The sequence below is a fragment of the Astatotilapia calliptera genome, chromosome 15, assembly GCF_900246225.1.
Source record: "Astatotilapia calliptera chromosome 15, fAstCal1.2, whole genome shotgun sequence".
NCBI lineage: Eukaryota > Metazoa > Chordata > Actinopteri > Cichliformes > Cichlidae > Astatotilapia > Astatotilapia calliptera.
This window is the reverse complement of record NC_039316.1, coordinates 25,992,420-26,017,827: the sequence shown is the minus strand read 5'-3', so window position 1 is coordinate 26,017,827 and position 25,408 is coordinate 25,992,420. Positions and strand designations below refer to the sequence as shown.

Below are 25,408 nucleotides of genomic sequence, written 5' to 3'. Positions count from 1 at the left end.
TCGAACAATCAAGAGTTTCATTCAAAATAGTCAACAGGGTCGCAAGAAGCGTGTGGAAAAACCAAGGTGCAAAATAACTGCCCATGAACTGAGAAAAGTCAAGCGTGCAGCTGCCAAGATGCCACTTGCCACCAGTTTGGCCATATTTCAGAGCTGCAACATCACTGGAGTGCCCAAAAGCACAAGGTGTGCAATACTCAGAGACATGGCCAAGGTAAGAAAGGCTGAAAGACGACCACCACTGAACAAGACACACAAGCTGAAACGTCAAGACTGGGCCAAGAAATATCTCAAGACTGGTTTTTCTAAGATTTTATGGACTGATGAAATGAGAGTGAGTCTTGATGGGCCAGATGGATGGGCCCGTGGCTGGATTGGTAAAGGGAAGAGAGCTCCAGTCCGACTCAGACGCCAGCAAGGTGGAGGTGGAGTACTGGTTTGAGCTGGTATCATCAAAGATGAGCTTGTGGGGCCTTTTCGGGTTGAGGATGGAGTCAAGCTCAACTCCCAGTCCTACTGCCAGTTTCTGGAAGACACCTTCTTCAAGCAGTGGTACAGGAAGAAGTCTGCATCCTTCAAGAAAAACATGATTTTCATGCAGGACAATGCTCCATCACACGCGTCCAAGTACTCCACAGCGTGGCTGGCAAGAAAGGGTATAAAAGAAGAAAAACTAATGACATGGCCACCTTGTTCACCTGATCTGAACCCCATTGAGAACCTGTGGTCCATCATCAAATGTGAGATTTACAAGGAGGGAAAACAGTACACCTCTCTGAACAGTGTCTGGGAGGCTGTGGTTGCTGCTGCACGCAATGTTGATGGTGAACAGATCAAAACACTGACAGAATCCATGGATGGCAGGCTTTTGAGTGTCCTTGCAAAGAAAGGTGGCTATATTGGTCGCTGATTTGTTTTTGTTTTGTTTTTGAATGTCAGAAATGTATATTTGTGAATGTGGAGATGTTATATTGGTGTCACTGGTAAAAATAAATAATTGAAATGGGTATATATTTGTTTTTTGTTAAGTTGCCTAATAATTATGCACAGTAATAGTCACCTGCACACACAGATATCCCCCTAAAATAGCTAAAACTAAAAACTACTTCCAAAAACATTCAGCTTTGATATTAATGAGTTTTTTGGGTTCATTGAGAACATGGTTGTTGTTCAATAATAAAATTATTCCTCAAAAATACAACTTGCCTAATAATTCTGCACTCCCTGTATAACTACAACTGTCAGTGTGTGTGTGTGTGTGTGTGTGTGTGTGTGTGTGTGTTTCCTGTGAATTCGCTCCTCCTTCTCTCTCTCCCCCTCTGAGCCGGGAGAGCAGACAGAGCAGCCTAGCGTGGCGGGAAAATGAAGTCTGTCGCAGCGTCAAGGTGGGGTGAGTGTGTGTGTGTCTGTGGGCTGAGTGTGTGTTCTGCATAAAGATTAGCTGTAATGAAAAAGAGGGAGGAGATTCTGGCTGCTGATTGGCTGGCTCCTCGGTGGCATCTGTGGGTTTCTCACCGTTTACCTTCTGCCTCTGAGATCTAAATGTTTGGGTGCTCTCTGTTTCACTGAGCACTGCCAGCTGATAGAAAACAGCTGACCTCTAAGGATGCTTCACGTCTCTGATATGATTCCGACTACACTGTGAGGACACATGTTACTGTTAGTTATTAATATAGACGATAACCTGGACTGGGTCAAAAACATCGCTACCCCTCTGCAGGAGGGGTCAGAGTCTCTGAGGTCTGTTAACATCTGCCAGACAATGCTCAGGATTTTCTATGAGTCTGTTGTGGCCAGTGCCATCCTCTGTGTTGTTGCATGCTGGGGCAGCAGGTTGAGGGTCACAGATGCCAACAGACTAAATAAACAGATTACAAGGACAGTAATGTTGTGGGGATTGAGATGGACTCCCTTAGGATTGTGTCTGAGAGGTGGCTGTTGTCCAAGATAAGGGCAATGCTGGACGATACCTCCCACCCGGGGTGGGTGGGAGGTATCGTCCAGCATTGCCCTTATAAATGATTATTTGAGGTCCTGGTTCTTAGCAGCTGGAAGCACTTAGGGTTAGGTTCTCTTCTGACCTCTGACCTCAACAAGGTATTTTCTCCCAGAGAACTGCTGGATAATTTCCCCATTTTCAGACCTTCTTTCCAAACTTGTACAGCATGAGTCATTGGCCCCATTCATATCAGCACTGTTTCTATCTAACATCCACACATGTTCATGCTCTGATGGATAAATTTCAAAGCAGCGTGGAGTTAGTGTCGTGCCCAAGGATTTTTGGCATGCAGACAGAGCAGCCAGGAATTGAACCGCCCACCTTGCGATTAGTAGATGACCCGCCCTCTCTCACCCTCAATCCCAGCAGATCGGTGTTTTCTGAAACACACACACCAACAGCCGTGACAGATTCAAACTCACCTAAATCACCTTTCTTCATGAATGTTTGGACTTCAGCGATTTGTTTTCATCATGTCTGTATGCCTAAATGAGCTGCTGATGTGATTGGCTGATTACATATTTAACGAGCTGCTGAACAATTGTACCTAATAAAGTGTCTTGCTGAAGGAGCAGCAGCAGGCAATGACTGGGCTGTTTGAGCTGCTGTTGATGTGCTGCTCAGTGCAGTCGCAGATGTTCTCTGACAGAAACACGTTCATGAACCAAAGTCTGCGATAAACCAGCCGAGACCAAACATTCAGGTTTGTAATATTAGCAATGAAGGCTACACATCTGTTGTTCTTCTGCATGTTTCTGTGAGGAGGGACGAGCCAGAGCCAAGATCAGTGATGACTTCAGTAATAATTAGGTTGAACACTGCAGGAGCCCCAAAGCCACCATTACTACCAAGTATGTGAGGAGCAGGATTTTTAACGTGGATTTAACAGGAAGCCAGTGAAGAGAAGCAAATATAGTTCTCTGTCTGTTCTCTGTCTAGACCCTGTCAGCACTGTGCTGCATAATAATAATAATAATAATAATAATAATAATGTGTGTTAAGGGTAAATTTAAAATGACTGCAGCAATGATGTGAATACTGTTGGTGGTAAAAGCAGAGAAAATAAGAGGAGCGCCAACGGAGATCAAACATAAATATCACATAACATCCAGCATCAGTCCAACAGTTGCTGAAGGGTCTCTGAGTTCAGCTGCAGAAGAGGAGGGCGGGTCTCCGGACTCCTGGGCTTACTAGACAGGCGCTAATCCGTTTCCTCCTGAAGGAGCATCTCATTATGAGCCAACGGTCAGTGAACAAGTTATCATATGCGCTCTGCATGCCGCCATTGATCATCCTCTTTGCCATGGAGTCGTCAGCTCCCCTCTGAGCAGTTGAACCTGACAAACAGTGAATCAGCAGAACACGGGCCGCCGTCCATCAGAAAGCACTCACGAGGAAGAAGTCGATTGAAGCAGATGAGGTTATGATTGGTTCTCTGCTGTCCACAGTCTGACGCGTTATTATTCACAGGAAATACAAAGACTTTTAAAGACGTCACAGTGCAGACGTTTTTAAACAAGCGCTGACTGCACTGTGACCAGAGGACCCCCCACATCAGAGAAACACAAAGCAATGAAAACCCAAAGACCCCCACCAGCGTGACAAAGGTGGAGCGACTCTAACCACCAGGACCGCGCCTGCTCAGGTTTATCAGCTGGTTCTACTCTGTTGTTCTTTTCTTTTGTTTGACAGATGTCACAGCGGCGCCTCCTCCATGCACTAATGCAGAGTGTGGGCTACTCAATGGTGTAACCGATGAAATCCCAGAGCAGTTTTACAGGAAAAGTTTCCACGTTCACCTTTTAATATTTTTTCTTTTAACCTTTTTCTATATCAGTGATTTTCCCATAAACATGACGTGAAATACCAAAGTCACAGATGACCTCAGCCCGGGCTCAGATTTAAAGGAAGAAACAAAGCTGGGAAAACTTTGGACTTCCAAGGTTAAAGTCATACATTAAAAGAATAACTCTGAGTTTATGAGAAACACCCCAGAATAAAAACCTGCTGTAAAAACTGTGTAAAGTTGTTGGTTTGATCCCTGGCTGCTCCGAACTGTGTGCCAAATGACCGGAATATAAATGTGTGAATGATGCACGCTGTATGAAGCACTCTGAGTGCTCAGGTAGAAAAGCACAAACATGAATCTAAGATCTTAAAGACTGTTACACATTTTGATATCAGTCAGATGATTAAACATCTTGTGTTTAAAGAATCATCAAAAGTCTCATTTTCAACTGTGTCACAAAAGGACAGGACAGAAGCATTCATCAAACCTCCAAGCTGATCGTGTGTCTGCAGTACGTACTGAAAACGATAAGATTCACGGCCCAGTAACCACCAGGACCCCACTCATTGAGTTTCCAGAGCTGCTATCGCAGCACATGGTTTTAATATGTTCACAACTTTATAAGATTCAAATACTGACAGATAAAGCTACAACTACTGACTGAATGCATGACCTTACTGTCTCTATTAATAACTTTGATCCAGTAAAAGTAGAAAATAGAGAGTACCAGAGCAAACATTAGACCCTTCCTTTAAGATGATCTCATTTCATGAATTAGATTAAAGATTGGATTTGTGCAGGATTCAGTCCTGCTGGATTTTAATATCTATGATCAGCTTTATTGAACAGGATAAGTCAATCGGCTGCTCCTTTTCTCTTCAGCGAGCTGTCAGTCCTGAATGAGAGTCGATGGAGTCCCAGCATCCGTCCTGATCACCTCTATACAGGCAGTGCAGAATTATTAGGCAAGTTGTATTTTTGAGGAATAATTTTATTATTGAACAACAACCATGTTCTCAATGAACCCAAAAAACTCATTAATATCAAAGCTGAATGTTTTTGGAAGTAGTTTTTAGTTTGTTTTTAGTTTTAGCTATTTTAGGGGGATATCTGTGTGTGCAGGTGACTATTACTGTGCATAATTATTAGGCAACTTAACAAAAAACAAATATATACCCATTTCAATTATTTATTTTTACCAGTGACACCAATATAACATCTCCACATTCACAAATATACATTTCTGACATTCAAAAACAAAACAAAAACAAATCAGCGACCAATATAGCCACCTTTCCTTGCAAGGACACTCAAAAGCCTGCCATCCATGGATTCTGTCAGTGTTTTGATCTGTTCACCATCAACATTGCGTGCAGCAGCAACCACAGCCTCCCAGACACTGTTCAGAGAGGTGTACTGTTTTCCCTCCTTGTAAATCTCACATTTGATGATGGACCACAGGTTCTCAATGGGGTTCAGATCAGGTGAACAAGGTGGCCATGTCATTAGTTTTTCTTCTTTTATACCCTTTCTTGCCAGCCACGCTGTGGAGTACTTGGACGCGTGTGATGGAGCATTGTCCTGCATGAAAATCATGTTTTTCTTGAAGGACGCAGACTTCTTCCTGTACCACTGCTTGAAGAAGGTGTCTTCCAAAAACTGGCAGTAGGACTGGGAGTTGAGCTTGACTCCATCCTCAACCCGAAAAGGCCCCACAAGCTCATCTTTGATGATACCAGCCCAAACCAGTACTCCCCCTCCACCTTGCTGGCGTCTGAGTCGGACTGGAGCTCTCTGCCCTTTACCAATCCAGCCACGGGCCCATCCATCTGGCCCATCAAGACTCGCTCTCATTTCATCAGTCCATAAAACCTTAGAAAAACCAGTCTTGAGATATTTCTTGGCCCAGTCTTGACGTTTCAGCTTGTGTGTCTTGTTCAGTGGTGGTCGTCTTTCAGCCTTTCTTACCTTGGCCATGTCTCTGAGTATTGCACACCTTGTGCTTTTGGGCACTCCAGTGATGTTGCAGCTCTGAAATATGGCCAAACTGGTGGCAAGTGGCATCTTGGCAGCTGCACGCTTGACTTTTCTCAGTTCATGGGCAGTTATTTTGCGCCTTGGTTTTTCCACACGCTTCTTGCGACCCTGTTGACTATTTTGAATGAAACGCTTGATTGTTCGATGATCACGCTTCAGAAGCTTTGCAATTTTGAGACTGCTGCATCCCTCTGCAAGATATCTCACTATTTTTGACTTTTCTGAGCCTGTCAAGTCCTTCTTTTGACCCATTTTGCCAAAGGAAAGGACGTTGCCTAATAATTATGCACACCTGATATAGGGTGTTGATGTCATTAGACCACACCCCTTCTCATTACAGAGATCCACATCACCTAATATGCTTAATTGGTAGTAGGCTTTCGAGCCTATACAGCTTGGAGTAAGACAACATGCATGAAGAGGATGATGTGGACAAAATACTCATTTGCCTAATAATTCTGCACTCCCTGTATTTATTATCTGTCCAGCTCTAATTTAAATGTGAATCATTTCATGTTTAGTAACAAACAAAACGATTTGTATCAGAGCTGACTGTAAGCAAAGGAATGATGAATCTCAGGACGTATGCAGCGTCTGTAACCTGTGGATCTTCACTGACAGCCACACTTGAGCTGAAGAAGTCCAGCAGTGTGCTCAGATGTAATGGGTCTACTGAGAGACACTGAGATGGTCAGGGCTAGGGTTAGGACACGTCCACCTGTCAGAAAGAGTCTGAGGAAAGAGGCATTCGTTTACATGAACGGCTTCCTTCAGCTTTGAGTATTTGCTGTATTCAATATGAAAATAAAGTGAAGCTTTTTAAAACCATGTCCAAACCTCCATGGTGTCTCAGCATGTTTGGCTGTGTTTCTCAGGTCCCATAAACATTGTTAGTTGTTTATTATGAAACACTCAGTCAAAATAAACATGTTCCACGAAAATCCTTCTAAAACTAGTGTACCGTATTTTTCGGACTATAAGGTGCACTGGATTATAAGGCGCATTATGCGAAACAAAGATCATGAGAATCCTTGGCAGCCTACGTGTATTGCAGCATAACTAAGGGAGGATTCAGGGTCACCTGGTCCAGCCCTAACTATATGTTTAGCAAAAAGGAAAGTTTTAAGCCTAATCTTAAAAGTAGAGATAGTGTCTGTCTCCCGAATCCAAACTGGAAGCTGGTTCCACAGAAGAGGGGCCTGAAAACTGAAGGCTCTGCCTCCCATTCTACTTTTAAATACTCTAGGAACAACAAGTAAGCCTGCAGAGCGAGAGCGAAGTGCTCTAATAGGGTGATATGGTACTACAAGGTCATTAAGATAAGATGGGGCCTGATTATTTAAGACCTTGTATGTGAGGAGCAGGATTTTGAATTCAATTCTGGATTTAACAGGAAGCCAATGAAGGGAAGCCAAAACAGGAGAAATATGCTCTCTCTTTCTAGTCCCTGTCAGTACTCTTGCTGCAGCATTTTGGATTAACTGAAGGCTTTTTAGTGAGTTTTTTGGACATCCTGATAATAATGAATTACAGTAGTCCAGCCTGGAAGTAATAAATGCATGAACTAGTTTTTCAGCGTCACTCTGAGACAGGATAATTCTAATTTTAGAGATGTTGCGCAAATGGAAGAACGCAGTCTTACATATTTGTTTAATATGTGCATTGAAGGACATATCCTGGTCAAAAATGACTCCAAGGTTCCTCACAGCGTTACTGGAGGCCAAGGTAATGCCATCCAGAGTAAGAGTCTGGTTAGATACCATATTTCTAAGATTTTCAGGGCCGAGTAAAATAACCTCAGTTTTATCTGAATTAAGAAGCAGAAAGTTAGCGACCATCCAGGTCTTTATGTCTTTAAGACATTCCTACAGTTTAACTAATTGGTGTGTGTTATCTGCCTTCATAGATGATCTGTTAGCTGTTTGACAACTACTCTTTCAAGGATTTTTGATATGAAAGGAAGGTTAGCGATTCGCCTATAATTAGCTAAGACTGCTGGGTCTAGAGATGGCTTTTTGAGTAAAGGTTTAACTACAGCCAGCTTGAAGGCCTGTGGTACATAGCTGATTATTAGAGATAGGTTGATCATATTTAAGATCGAAGAATTAATTAATGGCAGGACTTCTTTGAGCAGTTTTGTAGGAATGGGGTCTAAAAGACACGTTGATGGTTTGGAGGAAGTAATTATTGAAGTTAACTCAGAAAGATCAGTTGGACAAAAAGAGCCTAAATGAATATCAATGGTACTGAAAGTAGCTGTAGATAATATTACATCTGTGAGATGATTAATGGTAATTTTTTCTCTAATGATAAAAATTTTACTTGTGAAGAAGTTCATGAAGTCATTACTAGTTAACGTTAAAGGGATTGTTGGCTCAAAAGAGCTCTGACTTTTTGTCAGCCTGGCTACAGTGCTGAAGAGAAACCTGGGGTTGTTCTTATTTTCTTCAATCATTGACGAATAGTAAGATGTTCCTCCTGCGGAGGGCTTTCTTTTTTTTCTTTTTTCTTTTTGCCTGTCCCATTTGGTTCTTTAGCCAGAATTGTTGTCTGAAGACCAACAAGGGTACCCAATGGATTTATTTTGCCAAATGGATCATCGTGGCATTGCCGTATTGGTCCATTTGATCGACCTTTGTTTTTATTGATTATTTTATTTTATTTTCAGTTGTTACAGACGGGACAGACATGAGTGAGGGATAGGAAAGGGAGAAAGAAAGAGGAAGGAAAAGAAAAACAGAAGCGGAGAGGGACAGTGAGAAAGGGGGGGGGGGGGGGGGGGGGAATCTCCTGGATCACCTGTTGAGAGAAAGAATAGAAAACAAGCAAAAAGGTGTAATTTAGGTCTACGAACAGTGAACACCCATGTGCACACCTGTGTGGATCAGCGCGCTTGTATGGGCTCAAAATGTGGTCATAAATATTTTGTACTTGTAAAAAAGATTTGTATGTGTAAAAAAAATTTGTGCGTGCGTAAAAAAGATTTGTATGTGTAAAAAAGATTTGTGTGTGTAAAAAAGATTTGTGTGTGTAAAAAAGATTTGTGTGTGTGTAAAAAAGATTTGTGTGTGTAAAAAAGATTTGTGTGTGTAAAAAAGATTTGTATGTGTAAAAAAGATTTGTGTGTGTAAAAAAGATTTGTGTGTGTAAAAAAGATTTGTGTGTGTGTAAAAAAGATTTGTATGTGTAAAAAAGATTTGTGTGCGTAAAAAAGATTTGTATGTGTAAAAAAGATTTGTATGTGTAAAAAAGATTTGTGTGCGTAAAAAAGATTTGTATGTGTAAAAAAGATTTGTGTGTGCGTAAAAAAGATTTGTATGTGTAAAAAAGATTTGTATGTGTAAAAAAGATTTGTGTGTGGACTTAGCCCAAAAAAAACCCTGCAAGTTACAAGTACGAATTTTGACCCTATTTTTCTTCCTTTAAGCTGATTGGTCAATGTCATGTCAATCACAAATTAAACAATCCAATCAGAGAACAGATGGGTTTGGCTGTCGGAGGGGCGCTTTTTTGAACTGCAGGTCCTTGAAGGGTAATCTCTATATAAATATCTGATAGCAGCTAGGTCCCCTTACTTTCAGCAGCTGTTGAAAGGATAAAGTTGTGGTATATCAGTGGTTAGAAATACCATTATTACTTTAGGATTAGTTTAACACAAAGTTAGGGCTGACCCGGGACCATTGCTGTGAGTCACAGTGTGCAGCATAAAAGTCCTTTCACATCGGACGCAGGATGTGCTGCTAATGCTAATTGCTAACTAAAAGCAAAGGATCCAGAATTTGTTGCGCTGGCTGCTGGGCTCTGTGGGTTTTTGCAGCAGCTCTACCTGTACTAGATGCACCTGCTCCTTGTCTTTTCTATCTCTGACTTTATGTGAACTACAAGAGTTTGTGGGGTTTTTTTTACTAGTTCTTCAAATGTCATTTCCAAAACACTGCCCCCCCCCCCGCGTCCGCAGCGCTGTTGAAAAGGCTGTATTAAACACGTAGTCCTGTGACACAAAAATCACCAAACTCGGACGACCACAGACTGTTTTCCTTCGTGGTGATGAAGGAAAACGCTGGGTTGGCATGTAAAAGGGCATTTATTCCCTTCAAAGACCTGCAGTTCAACAAAAGCGCCCCTCCGACAGCCAAACCCATCTGTTCTCTGATTGGATTGTTACATTTGTGATTGACATGACATTGACCAATCAGATGAAAGGAAGAAAAATAGGGTCAAAATTCGTAGTTGTAACTTGCAGGTTTTTTTTGGCTAAGTCCACACACAAATCTTTTTTACACACACACAAATCTTTTTTACACATACAAATCTTTTTTACAAGTACAAAACCGATTTACAAGTACAAAATATTTATGACCACATTTTGAGCCCATACGCTTGTATTCAAATGGTTTCCACATGTAATGGTCTACAAGAGGATGTAGAGAGCCATAGCCCCGTCCCCCAGGGCATGAAGCAGGCATGGAGGAGATCCAGGCCCCAGACATCTAGAGGCCCCAGAGTGCGAGAGCCCAAGGAGGACCACCAGAGGGGCATCCGTGCCACCCTCATGGGAAGGGCTGAGGATCCCCAGACGAGGCGTCACCCAGTAGCCACCGAGCAGAAGCTAGAGGGGGCTGCAGAGGGCTTTCTTATAAAGCAGCAAACTATTTCTCCAGGCTAAATAATGATCCTCTAAATTTGTGACACACCATTTCCTCTCCAGCTTATGAGTCATCTGCTTTAGGCTACGTGTTTGAGAATTATACCACGGAGTCAGGCACTTCTGATTAGAGACCTTAGTTTTCACAGGAGCTACAGTATCCAGAGTCGTACGTAGTGAGGAGGTAAAATTATTAACAAGATAATCGATCTCTGTTGCGTTCAGATAGCTGCTCTGCTCTATGAGCATTGAAGATGATAACAGTGGGTTGATTATATTCTTAAACTTAGTTACAGCACTTTCAGAAAGACATCTACTGTAATAAAGTCTGCTCCCCACTGCTGTGTAATCAATTATTGTAAAAGTAAATGTTATCAGGAAATGATCAGACAGGAGAGGGTTTTCAGGAAACACTGTTAAATGTTCAGTTTCTATGCCATATGTTAAAACAAGATCTAGAGTGTGATTAAAGTGGTGGGTGGGTTCTTTTACATTTTGAGAGAAACCAATTGAGTCTAATAACAGATTAAATGCCATGTTGAGGCTGTCACTTTTAGCATCTACATGGATGTTAAAATCACCCACAATAATTATTTTATCTGAGCTCAGAACTAAATTAGATAAAAAGTCTGAGAAATCAGACAGAAACTCTGTGTAAGGCCCAGGTGGACGATAGATGATAACAAGTAAGACTGGTTTCTGAGTTTTACAGCTGGGGTGGACGAGGCTAAGCATCAGGCTTTCAGATGAATTAAAAGTCTGTCTTGGTCTTTCATTAATTAATAGGCTGGTGTGAAAAATTGCTGCCACACCGCCCCCTCAGCCTGTGCTTCGAGATTTCTGGTAATTAGAATGACTCGGGGGTGTTGATTCATTTAAACTAACATAATCATCCTGCTGCAACCAGGTTTCTGTAAGGCAGAGTAAATCAATTTGTTGATCAATTATTAAGTCATGTACTAACAGAGACTTGGAGGAGAGAGACCTAATATTTAATAATCCACATTTCACTGTTTTACTCTTAGGTTCAGATGTGGATACTGTATTGTTCTTTCTTTGTAATTGTTTATGTTTAAGTTGTTTGTTGCTGGTTTTTAGTTTGTGTTTTTGGGAGCTGACACAGTCTCTGTGGAGATGGGTTTTTGGGGGGGTAGCAGGAGGAGAGAAGCTGCAGAGAGGCGTGTCAGACTGCAACTCTGCTTCCTGGTCCCAACTCTGGATAGTCATATTTTGGGGGGTTTAATAAATTTGTCCATATTTCTAGAAATGAGAGCTGCTCCATCCAAAGTGGGATGGATGATGTCTCTCCTAACAAGACCAGGTTTCCTCCAGAAGGTTTGCCAATTATCTATGAAGCCCACATCCTTTCTGGGACACCACTCAGACAGCCAGCAATTTAAGGAGAACAAGCGGCTAAACATGTCACTCCTGGTCTGATTGGGGAGGGGACCAGAGAAAACTACAGTACAATTGGTTCGAGGTTAGTAAGAACAACCAGAATTCATACTTCAGGCTCACCAGATCATAAGGCACACTGTTGATTTTTGAGAAAATTGAAGGACTTTAAGTGCGCCTTATAGTGTGGAAAAATACAGTAAGCTGTTAGTAGCGGGTGGAGCTACATCAGTGTTGTGGTTGGAGGTTTAGGGGGTGAGGTTAGACGTGCTCATCCTCTTCCTCACCGCTGTGGTTTGGATTTCCACCGTGTTATGCTAACGACGCCGCTGCTCTCTTGGGGAGAATTCCCAACGACGCGGTTTACAAAATATTCCAGTGAGGTAGTTGGAAATGTGATTCAGAAGTCTTGGGGGAAATAAGCTCACAGGGTGGTGTAATATCCTTACCCTGTTAGACGAAGCAATAATCTCCACAGAGCCAGCAAGGGGACGCCTGTATCCCCGGGACGCTGAGCAATGCCAGGGGAGAGACTGCTGGCATTCATGAGGCCGCCATCACAACTGGAGTCATCATGTTGTTAAATCAAAAGACACAATGTCGTAGTCTCATCCAAGCGCTTTATTCCTTATGCCATGTTTTACCGCTCACTCACAACTAAAACTCTCCGCAGGTAACAGTATCTCGCGATATAACAGAAAATAACAAGTTAACAATCTCCCTCTTTCTTTTAGAAAAATAAAAAATAAAAGTATAAACACCCCCTGCAAACATTTGTATACATATAGATATATAAACAAAACAAAAACAACATTTCAATGTGCTTGCTTTACTTAAAGCATACTATCATTGCACACAGTAAACAATAGTGCATTTTAATGCAAAGAAAACTTAGTAAACAAGGGATCACAGTATCCAGAGTCCTTCATGTAGTGCTTTTAGAAGGGTTAAAGGTGAAACTCCCTTTTTTGTTAGACAATCAGCAAGTTGGGATTTTGGAATCTGACCAACAAACCTGTCTGATTTTCTTGGCTTGTATAAGCTCTTTAATGCTGCTTATTTCTAGCCTCAGTCTCTTCTCTGTAACCTGCTTAGTGGACTTGAGTGCATCAAACAAGGAATGATTGTTAGTCACACAGATCAACGGAAGAGCATTCAGACCAGTGTTACCAGTTGTAAGCTCAGAAAAAAGTGTTGCCAGGAAGACAGCACTGTCTATTCCATCTGACATTCACTTCATCAAACACACCATTACTTTGCCAGCTCTCAATCTCCTGCTACTTAGCAGAATCAAAGGAAATATCTTTTGTTATTGTCATCCAGGGAAGGATGGATGTTGTTTTACTTTGCTGTGTTTTAATGTGAAGTGTGCTTATTTATTTTTTATATTGCATGTTTTGGTTATATCTTGTGGAGTGTTTTATTTATCCTGCATGTTTTGGTTGCATCTGTCAATTTGTCCTGGAGAGACTCCGCCCTTTTCCTGTTTTACTAATTGAACACACCTGAGAGGAAAGGAGCGAGTGGTAATTTACAGAGAGTGCTCAGTGACACATGGGACTGGTGAAGCTTGGCGTTCAGGGAGAGAGGAGGATACAGCACCAGCAACGCGGAGCGAGCAGTCCGACTGCTGCAGCAACAGGAGGCCAGATTACGCGTCTGTGGGAAATTAGAGGCGGCGAGGCGGGCTGGTGCCGATTACAAAGAAGCGGCGGGCAGAGTTAAGAGCTCTGCCCACCCGGGGTAAGTCTTTTGACTTGTCCCCTTTTAATGAATGAAAGCTGCCTAAAAGAGTACTGACTGCCACTGCCTCCCTTTCTTTAGCGCACCGGGGCGCAGAACGCGGAGAGGAAGGCGAGGACGCCGCCAGGTTTCCCTCCTGCACCGCTTCACTGGATTTTTAATTCTTTGTAGTGCCTGTTTATTTCGAGTTATTGTCATGTTTATGAAAATAAATTTTTCATTTGGAAAAATGTTAACATGTGGTCATTTTTCATACATGTATTATGAAACACACAACTACATATTAGTTTGTTTGGTTTTTTTAGACTTAGACTACCAGTGAAATACAATAACATTCATGTTTGAATGTTAGGGGGTGTAAGGAAGAGGACTCCCTTACTGCATTTATTTATATTGTATTGTCTGTATAGCACTTTAGAGCACACCTTTCACTTTATTAAAAGCACCTTATCAAGCAATTTATGAGCATTGCACTTTAAGCATGGATTTGCACACAAGTTTAAATATTTATTGACTATTTATTGGGAATTTTAAAATCAGTTGGTGGCCTTATTTCAGATCCTGCACAGCTGCTCCTCGTCAAGGAATGTGGTGGTTGTCTGTCAGGAGAGAAGAATGGTGATTGAGATTGTGATTAAGGTTTACCAATAAGGAAAACTAATGCAAATGTGTGTGTGTGAAATCTAGGGATAAAAGTGGTGCAAATAAGTGTTTGTAAGTTAATGATTACTCACCTTTCTTGCCTGTGTCCTCTTCAAGGTGTTTGGGCAAATGTTTCCCCAGGGGTCCAGACACCATTTAAAGGTTCCGGGAGAGACCATTGGTAAAGAGAGTGTGGTGAATCTTTTTGTGCTTGGGTTTCTGGGTTTTTATAATATTGGGTTTGGTGTAACATTAAAGTGTGAAGTATTTATTAATATGTAAATGTGAAAATGTATTTATGTATTTATTTATTCTTATTGATATATTGTATACTGTGGTGGAAGGTTGGGATTTAAGAATTTACCTGAGAGTGGAATAATGGTTAAGTCTGTGACAGCTGAACATATTTAAGGCTGCCAGTTGTCATTAGAGGATGGATTTTTGTGCTGCGAAGAAGCTCGACAAGTTAATTGTTTTAAGGAGAGCCATATAGCAAATAAATACTTTGTTCCACTACACTTTCCTTGGTCTGTCTCACTGTGTTTCCAGCCGCTAAGGGCTGCACTGTTACAAGTGGTGTCAGGAGTGTGTCACTCATGCCACAGTGAGAAGATGATGACAAGAGGTGGAAGAAAGCCAGGCCAAGAGGAGCAGCCTGATGAAGGAGTTGGAGCTTCATCTGAGCTAGAGGCCATGGCAGCAACAAGCCCTGAGAACAAATTGGAGGAGTTGACAGGGTTGGTGAAATCTCTTATGCGGTCTCAAGCAGCCAGAGACCAAAAGTGGGAGAAGGATTTGTCACGTCAGGAGCAAAGGTGGAAAGGCATGCAGCATCAATTTCAGCAAATCCAGCTACAAGTTAACGCTGTAACTGATAAGCCTGACCCACCAGAGGCGCCAGCGCCCCCTACAACATCTGAAGAACAAGAACTTGGATTCAATGATGTCAATAGACCTCACAATGTGAAGAAATCCTTTAAGTCTTCAGTTCAGGATATTAAATGTTATCACTGTCATAACTTTGGCCATACACAACAATTTTTCCCTGCACTTAAGTCAAAACCATCTCTTTTATGTGCAGTTCCAAGACCAGCCACAGAGCCAGTAGGAAAGAAAGCTTGTACTATCCCTGTTTTAATTAATGGGCGTAAAGAGGAAGCTTTGCTTGACTCTGGGTGCTTCCAAACTCTTGTACACTCTAGCATAATTTCAGGAGAAAAGCTAAGTGGGGTTGGGGCTACAATAAGTTGTGTGCATGGAGACGGACACAGGTACCCCACTGCTGAGGTCTACCTGACAGTAGGAGGTCAAACCTACTTGTTAGTGGTAGCTGTTGTTCCCAGTTTGCCATATTCAGTGATACTTGGTAATGACATCCCCACTCTTTTTGATCTAATAGATCAGTCGGATTATGACCCTCAAGTGAGTGCTGAGAAAGACATTCAAGGCTTAGGTGATGAATCTGGAAGCTCACTTCCTCTAGATATGACAGTTGAGCCATTTAAATCCTGTCATGTAGTCACAAGAGCACAAAGTGCAAAGGAAATGATGCAAGAACTACCCTTTTTTTGAGGAGTCTCTCGAAACGGAGCCAGGGAAGATTAGGAAGTCTAGGGCTCAGAAAAGACGAGAAAAGTTCAAAGGCTCAGGGGGAAAAGGTACAGCATTGTTCCCTAAGCCAAATAACCAACTTGAGTTTGATGTTCCCTCAGATTTAGGTGCACTCCAAAGAAGCGACCCTACTCTAAAACCCTGGTTTGAGAAGGTAACCGAGGTAGAGGGGGCTAGTCAAGGTCAGGTAAGCTGTCTTGCAGACACTGTTTACTTGATTAAAGGAGGCATCTTGTACCAGAGAAAGGGGAAGTGCGAAGCTGTGGCACTCCCACAACAGTTCAGAGACAAAGTTATGGATTTGGGTCATTCAATTCCATGGGCAGGTCATATGGCTTTTCACAAAACACTGAATAGGATCAGCAGCCGTTTTGTTTGGCCAGGGATGTATGTCCAGGTTTCTGAGTTTTGCCGTTCCTGTGAAAAATGTCAGTTGACCTCAGGTAAAGGAGTAGCACGAGCCCAGTTGCAACCGCTGCCAATTATTGAAACACCGTTTGAGAGGCTAGGCATGGATATCGTGGGCCCTTTAGAGAGGAGCTCCACAGGTCATCGCTACATATTAGTCATATGTGACTATGCAACACGGTTTCCTGAGGCCTTCCCACTCAGATCAATTAAAGCTCGTCACATTGCTAATCGTCTTCTGCAGCTTTTCTCTAGGGTAGGCATACCAAGAGAAATTCTGACGGATTGTGGAACGAACTTTCTATCAAAGTTTTTGCAGCAGGTTTATAAGCTGTTAGGGATAAAGGGACTTAAGACCACCCCGTATCACCCCCAAACGGACGGGCTAGTGGAGAGATACAACCAGACTCTCAAAAGTATGCTGCGCAAGTTTGTCTCTGACACAGGTGCTGACTGGGATCAATGGCTGCCATACCTTCTGTTCGCCTACCGGGAGGTCCCGCAGGTTTCCACTGGCTTCTCGCCTTTTGAACTTTTATACGGTCGCCAAGTGAGAGGCCCCCTGGATCTGCTTAAGGACTGCTGGGAGGAATCCAAAGCAGAAGGCGAAAACATCGCAGCCTACGTCATCACCATGAGAGAGAGGTTGGAGAAAATGGCATCATTGATGCAAGACAACATGAAAGCTGCACAAAAACATCAAAAGACTTGGTATGATCAGAAGGCCAGGGATAGGGTCTTCCTTCCAGGTCAGAAAGTACTGTTATTGCTTCCCACCAGCGATAACAAGTTGCTGACAAAATGGCATGGACCATACGAGATCGTCAGACAAGTGAGTAAAGTCACTTATGAGCTGAATATGCCAGAAAGAGTTAAAAAATATCAGACATTTCACGTGAACTTGTTGAAGGAATTCCACAGCCGACAAGAGCCGGTCTATCAGTTACTGGTGCGTTCAGTTAAGGATGAGGAGGTGACTGAGAAGTTCTTTCCAACTAACATTCAAGTTTGTGCTTCAGTTGACCTTTCTCATTTGTCTCCTACTGAGCAGGCTGATATAAAACCACTCGTGGACCCACAGCTCTTTCGAGAAACACCAGGTTTCACATCACTGGTTCAGCATAAGATACGGGTGAAGGAGGATGCACCCGTTCGACAAAAGAGCTACAGAATTCCAGAACGGTTGGTGCCAGTGCTGCAGAAAGAAATAAAACTGATGTTGGACCTGGGAATCATTGAGGTGTCAAGTAGTGAGTGGTGCAGCCCGATTGTTTTGGTACCAAAGAAAGATGACACCCTGAGATTCTGTATTGATTTCAGATATTTGAATGCAGTATCCAAGTTTGATCCCTACCCAATGCCCAGGGTGGATGACCTGCTGGAGAGAGTTGGATCAGCAACGTACATTACAACACTTGATTTGTGTAAAGGATACTGGCAAGTGGCTTTGGCACCAGAAGCAAGAGAGCTGACAGCCTTCAAAACTCCGTTTGGTATGTACCAATTTAAAGTCATGCCATTTGGTCTTCAAGGTGCACCAGCGACATTCCAACGATTAATGGACCATGTACTGAGAGATGTGTCAGCATTCTCTGCAGCATATCTGGATGACGTGGTGGTGTACAGCCAGTCCTGGGAAGCGCATGTCATTCACCTACAGAAGGTGCTACACTCCATCAGAATGGCTGGACTGACTATCAATCCCAAGAAGTGCTCCATAGCCAAGAGAGAAGTGGAGTACTTGGGCTGTGTAGTTGGCTCTGGGAAGATAAAGCCGCAGGTTGGAAAGATTGAAGCAATTCAGTCCTTCCCAGTTCCGACAACTAAAAGGAAGGTGAGAGGTTTTCTGGGTCTAGTAGGCTGGTACCAGAAATTCATACCTTCTTTTGCAGAGCGATCCACTGTACTTAATAACCTCACAAAAGGCTCAGCCCCTAACAAAGTGCGTTGGACGGAAGACTGTGAGCAAGCATTCAGAGACCTCAAGGAAGCAGTTTCCACACATCCAGTTCTACACAGTCCAGACTTCAACAAGCCATTCATCTTGCAAACTGATGCTTCGGGAGTTGGCCTTGGTGCTGTCCTTCAGCAAGAGGTGGATGGTGAAAGAAGGCCTGTGGTGTTTCTGAGTCGGAAACTACTCGACAGGGAGACGAGGTACTCGACGGTGGAGAAAGAGTGCTTGGCCATGAAATGGGCTATTGAGGCCTTGAGGTATTATCTTCTGGGACGTCACTTCACTCTGGAGACTGATCATCGTGCCCTCCAGTGGTTGAACCGCATGAGGGATGCGAATGCCCGCATTGCAGGATGGTACCTGTCTCTGCAGCCTTATGACTTTACGGTCCAGTATAGGCCGGGGAAGTCAAATGTGGTTGCTGATTGTTTATCTAGGATGACAGAGGACTGAAGCACTTCGCGCTTAAGAGAGGGAGGAGGAAATGTAAGGAAGAGGACTCCCTTACTGCATTTATTTATATTGTATTGTCTGTATAGCACTTTAGAGCACACCTTTCACTTTATTAAAAGCACCTTATCAAGCAATTTATGAGCATTGCACTTTAAGCATGGATTTGCACACAAGAAGTTTAAATATTTGTTGACTATTTATTGGGAATTTTAGGGTCAGTTGGTGGCCTTATTTCAGATCCTGCACAGCTGTTCCTCGTCAAGGAATGTGGTGGTTGTCTGTCAGGAGAGAAGAATGGTGATTGAGATTGTGATTAAGGTTTACCAATAAGGAAAACTAATGCAAATGTGTGTGTGTGAAATCTAGGGATAAAAGTGGTGCAAATAAGTGTTTGTAAGTTAATGATTACTCACCTTTCTTGCCTGTGTCCTCTTCAAGGTGTTTGGGCAAATGTTTCCCCGGGGGTCCAGACACCATTTAAAGGTTCCGGGAGAGACCATTGGTAAAGAGAGTGTGGTGAATCTTTTTGTGCTTGGGTTTCTGGGTTTTTATAATATTGGGTTTGGTGTAACATTAAAGTGTGAAGTATTTATTAATATGTAAATGTGAAAATGTATTTATGTATTTATTTATTCTTATTGATATATTGTATACTGTGGTGGAAGGTTGGGATTTAAGAATTTACCTGAGAGTGGAATAATGGTTAAGTCTGTGACAGCTGAACATATTTAAGGCTGCCAGTTGTCATTAGAGGATGGATTTTTGTGTTGTGAAGAAGCTCGACAAGTTAATTGTTTTAAGGAGAGCCATATAGCAAATAAATACTTTGTTCCACTACACTTTCCTTGGTCTGTCTCACTGTGTTTCCAGCCGCTAAGGGCTGCCCTGTTACAGGGGGTGATCGTGGCTCAAGAGTTGGCAGTTCGTTTTGTAATCAGAAGGTTGCTGGTTCGAGCCCCGGCTCTGACAGCCTTGATCATTGTGTCCTTGGGCAAGACACTTCACCCGTTGCCTACTGGTGGTGGTCGTCAGAGGGCCCAGTGGCGCCAGTGTCCGGCAGCCTCGCCTCTGTCAGTGCGCCCCAGGGTGGCTGTGGCTACAATGTAGCTGCCATCACCAGTGTGTGAATGGGTGAATGACTGGATGTGTAAAGCACTTTGGGGTCCTTAGGTACTAAGTAAAGTGCTATACAAATACAGGCCATTTACCATATTTAATACTAAGTAAAATTTTGATTACGTTCAGTTTACAATATTAAGTAAATGGAACAAAATTTTGGATTAACTGACCATCTATATTTCAGTTACATTGACCAGTGTTATTTACTTAATTTTTTCATGTTTGTGTAATGACTACAATTATTCATTTCAAATTAATATGTTTAAGCTTTAGTTATTCAATTGATCAAGTATATTGAACAGATTTGACTGGTTTCAAATCTACTCAATATTTTTAAGTGTAAAAGTGTTGCCTCGAAAATTTTAAGTAAATGTCAGTTTTAGTTTTTAGAGTGAACCACTCCTTGTAACTAAGGTATGAAGTGAAACATGCTGAACATCTCTCCACCCTCTGCCAGTGGCCAAAACATTAAACTTTCAGAATGTGGACAAAAGCTGACATTATGGTTGCTACCCCCATCTTTCATATGGGGGTAACATAACATGGACTGAACCACCACTCACAACCACTAGCACTTTATATAGCCTCTGTAGGAATTATATGTCACTTATCTTTTTTGGGTTTTTTAAAAAATATTTTTATTGAAAAAAGAAAACAGTACTTGCATGCAAGTACTGTTGTTAGTACTGTACTTATATCTGATAACATTTGGATAATTAAATGCAAATCAAAAGAATCATGTTGTATTAGCTGAATATCATAATGTTGATCTAACTAACCTTGTTGACTTAAATTGAGAAGACTAAATAAAACCTTCTCAACCAAAACAAGCTCTACTTACTTTAAGAAATAACATGTTGTATTTACTCCACCCAGTTATGTCAACCGGTTCCACACAACTGGGTTAGTGAAATATAAAATGTATGATACATTTAATTTGAACAAGAAATTTTAAGTAAATCTGATAAATCTACTCACCCATAACACGCTCTACTGAAACTAGAGGATTAAATCACTTTAACAGAATTGCAACTTACTCTATTTAGGTTGTAAATGAAATAAATCGAACACAAGTTTATTCAGTCAACCTAACTTCAATAAGACTTTGTGTAAAACTTCTTGAAGCATACTTTGAGCAATTCAAATGCTTCTAGATCTTTTTTCCTAAACAATCTTTACATATACTCAACTGCATTTTAAGTGCAGGAAGACAAGATACAGAATGTCTCGTTAAACTGAAATGATTAAAACTGGAAAGTGTTGTGATTCCAACATTTTTAACATTAACATGACTTAATTTAAACTTGATTTGGCTACAATGAAAAGCCCACAATACAGCCCTGCAAACAGCTGGTAGAAATTACTTTAGTGTCATTTTTGTCCATATTTAGAAAAATAACCTTTGCTTCAAAACTTCAACTGAAGTCCAAAGTTAGGAGCAGTCTTTTTCAGTATAGTTGGATGTTGGTAAAAGTTCAAGAACAAAGAATGCAGAAAAGTGAAAGGCCTTGCAGAAGTTCTTGTGGCAATTCAAACACAACAGTTTATAAAGTGCAAAGAGAAGGGTTCAAGAACCTTAAAGTTCAGTGTCCTCTATAGTTCATTGCAGGCTGTTTCACTCAAGCAGTTTGTTTTTCAGAACCTGCACCTTCATGGATAGGTTGTTCCCATCCAACTCCATCAGCACCTTCTGAAGAAATTCAAATGTGTATTTCAGGTGCTTTGGGTAGCTCAGATTTAGACTGTAGATTAGTCCAAGCAGGAGGGCACAACCCTTTGGCACATCACTAAGAGCTTGCAGCACAGTGCATCCTTCTATGATGACACCAATGTCCTCAGGTGTATCTGCAGAGTCTGCTTCTTCATGTCTGACAACATAGACTCCCAAAGTCAGCTGCTCCGTTTCTCTGCTTGCTCCAAGATCCACATCCTTTAAATAAAAATAAAAGAAAAAGATAAGTTAATTGCATACATATACATATGAACAAGTAAGTCCACCTTCCATTTCCAATCCTAAATTAAAAAAAGGAAAATAACTGATCGTTTTCCTTTTTTAACTTACCAAGAATTCTTTGAACAGGTCATCTGGCTTTTCATTTAAGTAGACACAGACAGCTTTCAGAATGCATTCCCGTCGAACATCAACGCTGGGATTCTGGTGGAGATAAGAACTCAATATGAGAGAAGTTTCCTATTTTGGTTCCTTTCAACCTCTTTACAAAACAAAGTCAAAAATATTAACACATAATCCAGGTAAGTGATTAAGCAATGTTTCATAACGCACATCAGTGACGTGCAGTGAGGTTCATGATTGGTAAGGCACTGACTCCTCTGTGTCAGATTAACAAATATATGAACCCAAAAATCGAAGCTTTTCAATTTTGATGATTTTGATAACGTGAAAGCTTTCATTTTAGCATCCGAAGCTTCTCGGATGAGAGGTGAAACGTCTTCAAGCAACTTGAAGAAGTCCAGACGCTTTTCTTTCCAAGCTCCTTAGATAACAATAAGAGTTACAATAAAACATCATAATAGTATTTTTGCCTATAAATCTATCAATGCAGCCTCACAAATACTGCAAATTAAACTTCGCAAATGTGCTATTTAGACAAACCAGCAGTTATTTATCTTGTTGAATTGATGATAAGTTTGACATTAATGGAAGTAATAGTCTCAACTAAATTATCATTTATTTATTTTTTAGAGGTTTGAAAGCAGTCTATCATTTTAATCACATAGGACGTGTGGTATCACAATATTGATAAGCGATGCAATAAGTGCCCAGCCCTACAGAAGATGCATTAAAATTTATTTAGGTTTGGGGTGTCTCATTTTTTGTGTGTAGTAAATAAATTGGTCAAATGACTTGGAAGCAATTATAGGAAAATCATTAATTTTACATCAATTTATTAATTTATAAATAAGAGATGCATTCAAATAAAATTGGTGCATCTCATTGCTTAGGACTGATTTGGTGTCAATTTGTCCTTTGTGAAATTTACTGATGTTCCCTAAGAGTACTGCTTTATCCACTGTGTCAATGGCGCTCTCAGTGTAATGTGATTACACTGTGAATCCATATACGTGTACCTCTTATACATGTTGCCTTTAGGTTTCAGCACTGCCCTCCATCAGCCTCACTCCATGCATTTTTGCAGCACATTTATGACCAACAACATTAAACATGTAACACACATTCGTCAAATAAATTAGGTCTGCATCAAGTCATCATTTGTATTACATGTGTAACCAAACATGTATGTTGGCGATTTAGAGAAACAGCAGAGGGATTGTGCATGTGTGTGTCCGTGGTGAGACACAGCATAATCATTGCCTCCTCTCAGCGTTTTACCTGGTATTTGAACAGAAAATCTGTAATGACGGCAATTTTGACCATAAAAATATTGAAATCACACAGAAAGAAAATTTAAAATCTAGTGTACAAATTGAATTTCTCTTTTGTTAGTATTTTACTTCTAATTAAGGTGCCTCACTTGACTGCATGTCACTGATTCACATGTATCCACAAAATATTCAAATACACAAAATTTCAGTTGAAAAACATTTCTGAGTAATGACAGACACAGAAGTTGAAGCATTCAAATAATTTCAGAGCTCAATCAAGGTCAACTAAAATACATACCCTATCCATGGCTGCCATGATTAAGTTGATATTGCGTTTAGCTGTTCCCCCCTTCTTTTTGAACACTCTAAGAAGGTGGTCAGCGTAGTGGTCCAGCTTGGCCATGAAAGTCGACAACAAAGGGACCATGGTGATGCGGGCGAACTCCGCAACAACCTGAAACATATTAAAAATTACAACTAGAGAGTATTCTCTATTACCGTAATTGTCGGGCTATAAGCCGCTACTTTTTGCACAAGCTTTGAACCCTGCGGCTTTTAGTCAGGTGCGGCTTTTCTATGGATTGTCCATGATTTTTGTGATATCGTAAGACGATTTGTTTTATTTGTTCCGCTGTTGTACGGCACTACGTTGCCTGGCGGAAGGGCATGTGATCAGACACACAGTATCGGGGTTCAAGAGTGGTATGTTGGTCACATGTCCATCCGCCAGGAAACATAGTGCCGTACAAGTAGCGCGAAAAACAAACTTCAAAGTAGCGCTACGCGTTCAGCAGGAGGCGTGGATGACGAGCGGTGATAAACTTGCGAAAAGCAAGTTATGCTCAACTCCACCAGTGGAATCTGACAGCGTGGAAAAGTGTGAAAACATCCATGATCACCAACAGATTTCGAAGGGCTGGACTGCTGCATGATGGAGAGGAGGACACCGCCAAGGCCCTTCAGAGGGTGTTCGACTCTGACACTGACAACGAGGATTTGTTTGGGTTTGAAAGTGACAACGAAGGAAAGAAGCGGAGAGTGGATGAGTAGCCATCCTGAGCCTGTTCGTTTCCGACACTGGAGAAGAGGACTTTGGTGGTTTTAGTGCGCAGGAAGAAGAGAAAGATGGTGGTGAATGACTGACTTTTCTTTTTGTTAAAGCCGTGTCACTGCACCTGAGCCTAAAAGGTAGTGAGAATCTATTTTTCTGGTGTACTGTAGGTTATTGTTATGTACTACATTTGTTACTCATTTATGAAGCACAGTACATGTTTCGTACTTGTAATTACCGCTACTTGTACATATACCTAAAAAGTTATGCAAATATGTACCCATAACTTGTTTTTCAAAATATTAATAAAAGGGGCGTGTCTCCAAACAGCCATCTCTTTCCTGACAATTCCCTTTGTGCATATTCTCTTACATATGATAAGTCAACATTGAAACACCTGCGGCTTTTAGTCAGGTGCGGCTAATGTATGTACAAAACAGGATTTTCCCCTGATTTTAGCTTGTGCGGCTAATATTCAGGTGCGCTTTGTAGTCCGGGAAATACGGTAATTTGATTAGAGGCCACATGCAAGAATGTTACAACTTTCAGTCAAACATTTTGTATCTTTTAAAATTAACAGTTTACAGTACTTTGTTCTTCTTCGCCTTGAGGCAACTTTTGTTGTGATTTGGTGCTATATAAATAAAATTGAATTGAATTCAAATACAAGTTCTTATAAGAATGACTTGCAATAACAAAGTTAGTAAGAATTACCTCAGTCTCTGAAAACAGGGCAGGCCATCTGTTTTTGACCTCTGCAATGAATGGCATGTCTTTGATGATTTCCTGTCTTCAGTAGGCAAAGTTTTTTTCCATTTTTCTTTTTATTAGTTGATCATTATTCTTCTTTTTGACCTCTAGTAGAAGAGCTTTCCTTTCTTCCTCAAGGCTCTCTTTAGTTTCACCTGGTGGATAATCCGGACAGAAGTTGACTTCTGCCTTCCGTGGCTTCTTCACCTGGTTGGGACCTGGACCCATGCCACTTCGCTTTTCTTTCACTGAATTAATGGTCAGCTCTTGGCAGCCGATGTTCCTTAGTCTAGTTCGATAGTTTGCCATTTTGTATTTCAGGCTGATTTTCCATCCATAATAGCCAGTGACTGAACCGTGCTCCTTTAAGCATGGATATTTTGTTATCAAGGCCTCCGCTACATTATCAAATTCTGCGCTGGAAGAATAGATTTTGTATTTGACCATTTCTGATGCCAAACTTT

The 25,408-nt window shown here is 41.4% G+C and overlaps 1 long non-coding RNA gene across 1 annotated transcript; it reads left to right on the top strand.

Annotated features, from left to right (window-relative positions):
- Positions 1 to 13,232: 13,232 nt before the first annotated feature.
- Positions 13,233 to 13,844, top strand: LOC113037655 (uncharacterized). Its single transcript, XR_003274646.1, has 2 exons — positions 13,233 to 13,608; positions 13,690 to 13,844. It is a non-coding gene; the product is annotated as an uncharacterized LOC113037655 (long non-coding RNA).
- Positions 13,845 to 25,408: the final 11,564 nt, after the last annotated feature.